Source organism: Canis lupus, chromosome 17 (genome assembly GCF_011100685.1).
Source record: "Canis lupus familiaris isolate Mischka breed German Shepherd chromosome 17, alternate assembly UU_Cfam_GSD_1.0, whole genome shotgun sequence".
Taxonomy (NCBI): domain Eukaryota; kingdom Metazoa; phylum Chordata; class Mammalia; order Carnivora; family Canidae; genus Canis; species Canis lupus.
In genome coordinates this window covers 39,530,012-39,538,219 of record NC_049238.1, presented here as the reverse complement: position 1 = coordinate 39,538,219, position 8,208 = coordinate 39,530,012, and the positions used below count along the sequence as shown (strand labels likewise).

The following is an 8,208-nucleotide window of genomic DNA, read 5'->3' as shown; positions in this document are numbered from 1 at the left end:
TGTGCATGCACATGCATAGAAAAAAATACCCTGGAGAATATATCTTAAACAACAGTATGTACCTCTGGATAGGAACATGGTTGATTTTAATTTTTGTGTTTCTGTGAGTATGTATGTTAAAATGGATCTCTAGTGGACATGTAATATTTGTACCATAAGGAAAAAACCCAGGTTGTGCTTTTTACTGGTGGCAGGTGGAGGAGTCAGGGGCTGTGGGTAGGCAGAGACCAGCAGATCAGGGAAGTGTCAAGGCAATGTGGGCTCTTCCAAAATCATCCATTTAACAAGCGGCAAACTTGGATGTAAGAGATGCCAGCAGTTGGACGGGACTGACTCATGGCACCTGGGAGATCACACCTAGCAGAAAGCAAGTTGGTCAGTGAAAGAGCTTCAGTGTGAGGCACAGCATTTTCAGCCCAGTTTCCAGGCTAGCCCAGTAGCCAGGGAGGAGGTAATATCCTGAAGAAGGTGGACATACTGGCCTGGAATTCTGGAGCCTTGATAGTGAGGTCCCACTGCAGACCTGGGAATGAAATAAAAAGAGGTAGCATCAAATCCATGGGAGTGGATGATCTCACAGGAAGAGATCACAGTCAGAAGGGGAGAGAAGAGAGAGGATGAAGAGCAGAAGCATGGGAGGAGGAAGAGGAGCCTAAGAAGTGGTGAGAGAATGCAGGAAGAGGGGAAGGGCCACAGCAGCAGCTAACGGGGCAGAGGAGCCAGCAGGCCTCAGAATACTGGGCTCTACTCATTGCCCTTGGGGGCCACGCGGAAGCCCAGCGCCGAGAGCTTTGCACACACCTCATGGACAGTAGGTGGCGCTGTGGCCCACACTAATGGCCACACCTTTCAGGGTTGGCAGTTTAATTTTTATTAAAGAGAAATTAATGTGTGCTGGAGCCCTGCCAATGCCCTGTGTAACAGATGAGAAGCCCAGAGGGGGGCTATGACTTGCCTCAAGGCATTTGTTTCTGCAGGAAGTTATGACATCTGACAAGTAGAAACAAGGTGGTCTTTGTTTCTTGCTCCTGGCCAGAATTTTATTGATGGTCAGCTCAATTTTTGCTGTCTTCCTGAAAAGGAAGATTCTGGACCTTTGTTCTCTTTTCCATCTTGCAAGATGGCAGGCGAAAAAGCCGAGAAGCCGGATACTAAGGAGAAGAAACCTGAAGCCAAGAAGGCTGATGCTGGTGGCAAGGCAAAGATGGGTAACCTCAAGGCCCCCTCTGCAGCTGAAACCCTGTCCTAGTCAGAGGAATTGGTAGATATTCCTGATCAGCTATGTATTCCAGAAAAGCCACGTACAAGAGGAAGTATTCAGCAGCTAAATCTAGGGTTGAAAAGAAAAAGAAGGAGAAGTTTCTTGCTACTGTTACAAGACCAGTTGGTGGTGACAAGAATGGTGGTACCTGAGTGGTTAAACTTCACAAAATGCCTAGGTATTATCCTACTGAAGATGTGCCTCGAAAGCTGTTGGGCCATGGCAAAAAACTTTCCAGTCAGCATGTGAGAAAGTTGCAAGCTAGCATCACTCCTGGGGCCATTTTGATCATCCTCACTGGGCACCACAGAGGCAAGAGGTTAGTTTTCCTGAAGCAACTGAGCAGTGGCTTGCTACTTGTGACTGGAACTCTGGCTCTCAACCGAGTTCTTCTGAGTAGACACACTAGAAATTTGTCATTGCCACTTCCACCAAAATTGATATCAGCAGAGTGAAAATCCCCAAACATCTCACTGACGCTTATTTCAAGAGGAAGCAGCTGCGTAAACCCAGACACCGGGAAGGGGAGATCTTTGACACAGAGAAGGAGAAATACGAGATTACAGAGCAGCGCAAGGTTGATCAGAAAGCTGTGGACTCGCAAACTCTGCCAAAAATCAAAGCTGTTCTCAGCTTCAGGGCTACCTCCGCTCTGTGTTTTCTCTCACAAATGGAGTTTTCCCTCACAAATTGGTGTTCTAAATTTCTTACAAAGAACCTAATTAAACTGATCCATTAAAAAAAAAAAAAAGAAAGAAAAGGGAAGATTCTTTCTAGTTGGAGGAAGACTAAATCATTGTTCAATATAGGACATAAGCAGGGGGTAGGGATGGATAGAGAGAAGGGAGTGAAGAAGATCTGGACTAGCCTTTTATGGAGAGAAGACTGGGGAAAATTCTGGAGAGACTGATGTAGCTGCAGGCCGAGACAGAAGTGGTCAGAAGTCACCGCTTCTAAAAGTGACCCCAAACATCCCAAGATGTTAAATACTTTAAGAAACACAAAATAGTCTCTAGGAATAAGTATATAAAGCAGTAAGTTATGATGATTATATTGTCCAAAGTAAAAATCGGGACATTTGACCTGCTAATTGAACAGGATAGCTGGAAGTGAGACTTCCTACCTCCTACAGATGAGGGGTGCCCGGTCAATGTGCATGAACCCTAAAAGAGATGCCTGCCTATGAAGCCAGGGGTTGTACTAGATGTTTCTTCATTCCCTGTCAGTCTTCCGTGTGACAAGTGGTAGCTGTGTGGGGAGAGTAGGTGAGGTTAGCAAGAAGATGGAGGCCTGTCCCTTCTGACCTCTCTTCAGCTCCTCTCCCCCAGGGTTTGCAATGCACTCATGTTCTTAAATTTAGGTTAAGTTTGTAGAGAAAAGTGACATAGATGGGCCACAGGCAAAAGATGGAGAGGGAAAAAGCCACACCTGTGACATTCCACTCAATCTCTCTTTTTTTTTAAGATTATTTATTTATTTATTCATAAGAGACACACAGAGAGAGGCAGAGACATAGGCAGAGGGAGAAGCAGGCTCCCCGCAGGGAGCCCAATGTGGGTCTTAATCCCAGGACCCTGAGATCACGACCTGAGCTGAAGGCAGACCCTCAACCACTGAGCCACCAGGTGCCCCTCCACTCAATCTTTCATTTTAGGAAAAGACTCTTAGTTTAGACTCGAATCTAATTTTGTGTGCTTGGGGTGTGTGTGTTTTGAATCTCACTCATTCCTCTTACTAAACATCACATTGGAAGAGCATGCCACTCCAGCACAAAGTCTCAGTCAGAAGGCCTTTTGTCCACTATTATTTTAAAGACAGGGCGCATAACTCAAAATGATCAGATCTTTAGTAATTATGTCTTTTAAAAGTAGTCCTTATCCAGTAAATGATATATAGCAAAAAAAGGGGGGGGGGCAGACAAATATGTACATACACACAATAGAGGTATATCATCTTGGTTTCCAAATTCCATATAATAAACTCACTACGACTGGCTTGACTACAAAGCGTAGAACCTTTGACCAGGACCTTCCTTATTATAGTCTGAAACACCAACCCCTACGTATACACTTATACTTTGATACACTTTGGCAAGTCTTTGCTGTCCTGAGCACCCAAATTCAATGTGTGTTGAGGAAGGGGGTTCCCCACACCTCCAACAAGCAAAGCTTCAATACTGGCCGGGTGTGTGAGAATTCAAACCAAGTGTGACACTATCCACCCACATAGTCTCTGATCCCACAGGTTGCGGGTTTAGTCCTACAGGTGCCCTCCTAGACCCAAGCTCAGATTGTTAGCCAGGCTTCTGCCTAACTGGCTACAAACTGGAGGTTCCAGTGAACTCCTCCAACTCAGGATGCAAATCACCAAGCCCTGGTTGTTACTTGTACTTCTGACCAACCAGCTAATAAATCAGATTCCCAAGGGCCCCTCCTCAGGTGGACTAGTTTGCTAGAGTGCTTCATAGAACTCAGATAAACATTTAACTTACTAGATGACTGGTTTGTTACAAAAGGATAGAATTCAGGAAGAGCCAGATGAAAGAGATGCATAGGGCAGGGCATGAAGACAGGGCTCGGGGCTTCCATGTCTTCCCTAGGTGTGTCACTCTCCCCAATCTCATGTGTTTGCCAGCTCAGAAGCTCTCTGAACCCCATCCTTTTGGAGTTTTGTGGAAGCTTCATTACATAGACATGGTTGATTAAATCTTTTGCCACTGGCAAATGATTTAACCTTCAGCCCCTCTCTCTTCCCCAGAGGTCAGGCAACGGGACCAAAATCATTCTCGCCGGTTCTTCTGAGGACTCCATCCCTCAGGTGTTTTCCAAGTCATTTCACTAACATAACACGGAACATCTTTATCATTCTCAACACTTAGGAAATTCCAAGGGTCTGGGGTGCTCTGTGCCAGAAATGGAGGGAAAGATCTCCATATGCTTATCAGAAGTCACAACAGCACAGCAGGTCTTTGAAAAGATAAGGTATACATCTATTTCAGAAGCTTCAGCAATAAGGGGGTTTCCCACAATGTATGGGTGTGTATATAGCCACTAAAGAGGGCTATTCAGCTTCTGGCATATTCTTTTGAGATTCATTTAAGTCACTAAGACAATTACATATAGAAAAAGTGATTGTGTTCATTTACTGCTTTAGTTACCTGTATTCTATAATAGGCGAGGCCTTGTTACAGGGGCTATCGATGGAATAAAGTACAAAATTCTGTCACTAGAGAGTTCATCCCTTAATTACAAAGGTCCTCTTGAATTCTCATTGCTTTAGGGCCGATGTCAGTTTCTTCCCACACCAAAGGAGCCAGCCTGATAGGAGATCTTGATATGTTATGGGGAACTGTCCATTCAAAACGACTTTTGCATCTGACTACTGTACTGTCCTTAATCACCCTCCCCTGGCCCCTGCTGCCCACGCTCTGTCCTCAGTCATGTCACATTTATGTTATTGCCTGGTAGTTTAGTGCAGTCTTTTCTGAAAGATTGATTGATTTATAAAGATTTTATTTATTTATTTATTTATGAGAGACACAGAGGCAGAGACACAGGCAGACGGAGAAGCAGGCTCCCTGCAGGGAACCTGATGTGGGACTTGATCCCAGGACTCGGGGATCATGACCTGAACCAAAGGTAGGTGCCTAACCGACTGAGCCACCCAGGCGCCTCTAGTGTGGTCTTTCCTATTAAGGACCTAACCGTTTTAAATGAACTCATCGTTTTAAATTAATTTTTCTTGGAACTGATTTTCTTCAGTAAGTCAAAAAATTAAGTCAGGTAACAGGAGAGTGAAAATACGTTGCTGTTAGTAGTTACAAATTTCTGGTATATAATCCATTATTAGCATTGCTTCTATGAGTTATCTAGTGAATATTACATTTCTTTAATAATGTTTGCATTTTCTGAAAATTCACTTCACTACATTTCTAGGCACACAAAAGCTGGAAAGGCTACACCTTGGATGGCAGCCTGACTCCAACTCAAAATCTGACATCTTGCTCCTTCCCATAGAGGAAATTTGTAAACTTGTCTCCCTTTCTATGTTTTGTTGACACAGCTCACTGGAGAAACCTGTTTTTAAAAAAGTTAGAGCCAAATTTCATAGCATGTTATTTACTTTCAGGTCTGCCATAGTCCTCTAAAGATGGATGCTTTTCTTCTCTGATCAACGGGTTGAAATTTAATATTGGGAATTGGGCAAATCTAAGCATTTCGATAATGAAAGTTGAACTACCAAGGCTGCAATTTCCTTTGTGGGGGGACATGAATTTCTAGCCAATAAAATGTGTGTCCATGTAACGATGAGTTCCCCTGCCCAATTTACTTTGGTCTTATACTGAGTGTTGGTTGTAGATAAATACAGATAAACACCATGTTTTGAGAACACAAATCCATGCTGCCTACAATGACCTTGGGAAGTGGGGAAGGACAGAATAAAGGTTGAGGCGGGGCCAGGGTGTCCTGACCCCCAGGGAAAGGGCAGGGACAGCTGTGTGTTCTGGTGTGCTCTGTGTACTGGGATCCACTTCCCCTTGTTCTTTGTGCTACAGTCTGAGAACCAAGTGTGTGGTCATCTGGGCGCACCCTCACAGAGGGTCAGTGCCTGGAGAGAGGGCATTGGTCCCTCAGCAGCAAACACAGGGTCCTTTGTTCAAGAGAAGCATTTTGTTACCATGTGTAAATGGAAGGAAGACCGGGTGTCACAGGGTTCCTGCTGGCTATGCAAGCTTACTAAAAGCTCACTGCATTCCAAGGGCAATTGTGCTAACCCACAGGAACTACTCATTTTCTTCCTTCTCAGTGGACTTTACTGAAGTGTCCTGAAGAAAAGATGAAAAGGATGCTGTAAACTTGCCAAGGAGGAGAGTAAGTCACCATTTCTTAATCTTCCTACAATGCTGTTCTAAAAGTTTCTCCTGAGACAGTAACAAGGCAAATCAACAATCCCTTTGATATCAAGTCCCAAAGTGCTGGGGTTGGACTACAGCTACAACAAAGTGGTCCTTGGTTCTAGAAATCTTTAATAACCTGAGGAGACATGACCACTTTTATTCTTTTACTACTAAGCCTCTGTCTGCCACGAAAACCACACTGAGTGTTGATGGCTAAAAGGTCATCACGTTCAGACACAAGCAGAGTCAAACCTGGTCTGACAACTTATTTTAACCAATGGACCCAACAAATGATGACAATCCCCAAAGCTGTGAAAACAGACATTGCCAATGCTTTATCGACATACTCTAGGGAAAGGAAAAACCCAGTGCAACACAAAAGGAGCCATGAAGGAAAGGGGACACCTAGAATACATGAAGTTGTGTAGATGATCCAGTTTAGCTTTGCCTGAAAACATGACACACACTCATCCAGTCCCCAAGCATTTTCCTAAGGTGGGCCTAGGTTCTGCTCTCTGTAGGAGACAAAACAAATAAATAAAAACAAACCATACAACTCACTGAAATTTTCTGTGGTCCAAAGTTCTGGTAAGATGTATGTTAAGATACAGAACATATATACATTGTCCTCAGTTACCTCAAAAGCAAGGACTCCTGCCCCATACGAGGGATGCGAGTGCACCTACAAAGCTCTACAAAGTCAGAGGGGTGGCGTGAAGCCTGTTACTGGCGATCCACCTGTGACATCCTGAAGCACCTAGAAGTCTGTTCCCCAAAGAGCGAGTATGTGTGGGGTGGGGTGAGGGAAGAATAAGTCCGAAGCCAAGAAGCCACTTCTAATAAATAGCTGCCAACCTGCTAAAAGTTCTTGATCAACTCCGACTGGCTGGTGGGCTCCATAAAAGGTCTTTGAAAAAATTATGTGTTTTACTCATTTATTTAAGGCCACGGAGCACTTACTCTCTGCAAGTGAGAGGTGAGAGGCCTGGGAAAAGCAATGGAAGGAGGCACAAACGGCCATACAGAGGAGAGGTGGTGAGGGGGCCAGGCCTGACATTGGCTGAAAGCTGCCAGGTGCTGGGCACGGAACTACACACCTCCCAGCGGCCCTGCAGGGCAGTGGCACATGAGGCCACATAGCCCATGGGGGAGGTGCTCACAAACACCAGGAAAGTCGTCTAAGGAAGTTCCAAACCCTGACTTTTGTCAAACTGTTTAAATTAAAAAAAAATATCAGGTTTCAAGTCGCCCCTGAAGGGCAAGGGGCTGGAGGTGGATGGTGCAGGGCTGGCCTTACCGAGTCACAGGACAGCTGTGGACCACCTTCCTGAGTCTCAATTCTCAACATTAAGTCATTTAGCTGGCGAAAATTTCCAAGCATTTTCTCTTAAACAGTATTTAGTAAAAAAAAGAGCAAAATCTGCAGAAAATGTTAAGTCACTAATGCAGAGAAATCCTATTTTGCCAGGCTGGCGACTCTGAACTTGACCCTGGGGCCCTGGATATCAGGGCCCCCGTGTGAACACTGTGACTGGCTCCCCCGCCCTGCATGTGCTGAGGAGGGGACAGACATCGAGGCATGGGAGCAGGCTGGGAGTCAGAGCTACAGCGGGACTGGAAGGCAGAGGCAGAGAGCAGAGATGTGAACCTACCCTCGATGGGGCAGGGAGGGAGCAAAGTAGCTGCCAACCCTCTGATGACAAAGACTGGAGCAATTAAGAGTCAGAAGCTGGAACAAGCCTGTTCTCTGGGAGGAAGCCAGACACTCGAGCATCCAGAGCTACAGGGAGGCAGCCCTGGCAGGAGGAGGCACCCTCTGCTCTGTCACTCACTGCAGCATCCCCCACCGAGGTCTCCACCTAGCAGCAGCCAAGGACATTTCAGGGAGATTATGGACTTTTTTTTTAAGTGCTCAAATGAAGTAGACTGTGAGAGCTCCTCAAAAGCTTTTGTTCCTTTTTGGTTTGTTCATTTGACCAGCACATTGTCTGGTACACCACTGCCAGGTAGGCATTAAAAAAAATTTTTTTTTTTTTTTTTAAATAGGCAA

General features: G+C 45.2%; 1 pseudogene; it reads left to right on the top strand.

Annotated features, from left to right (window-relative positions):
- Positions 1 to 946: 946 nt before the first annotated feature.
- LOC100685386 lies at positions 947 to 2,051 on the top strand (annotated as a pseudogene).
- The last annotated feature ends 6,157 nt before the right edge of the window (positions 2,052 to 8,208 follow it).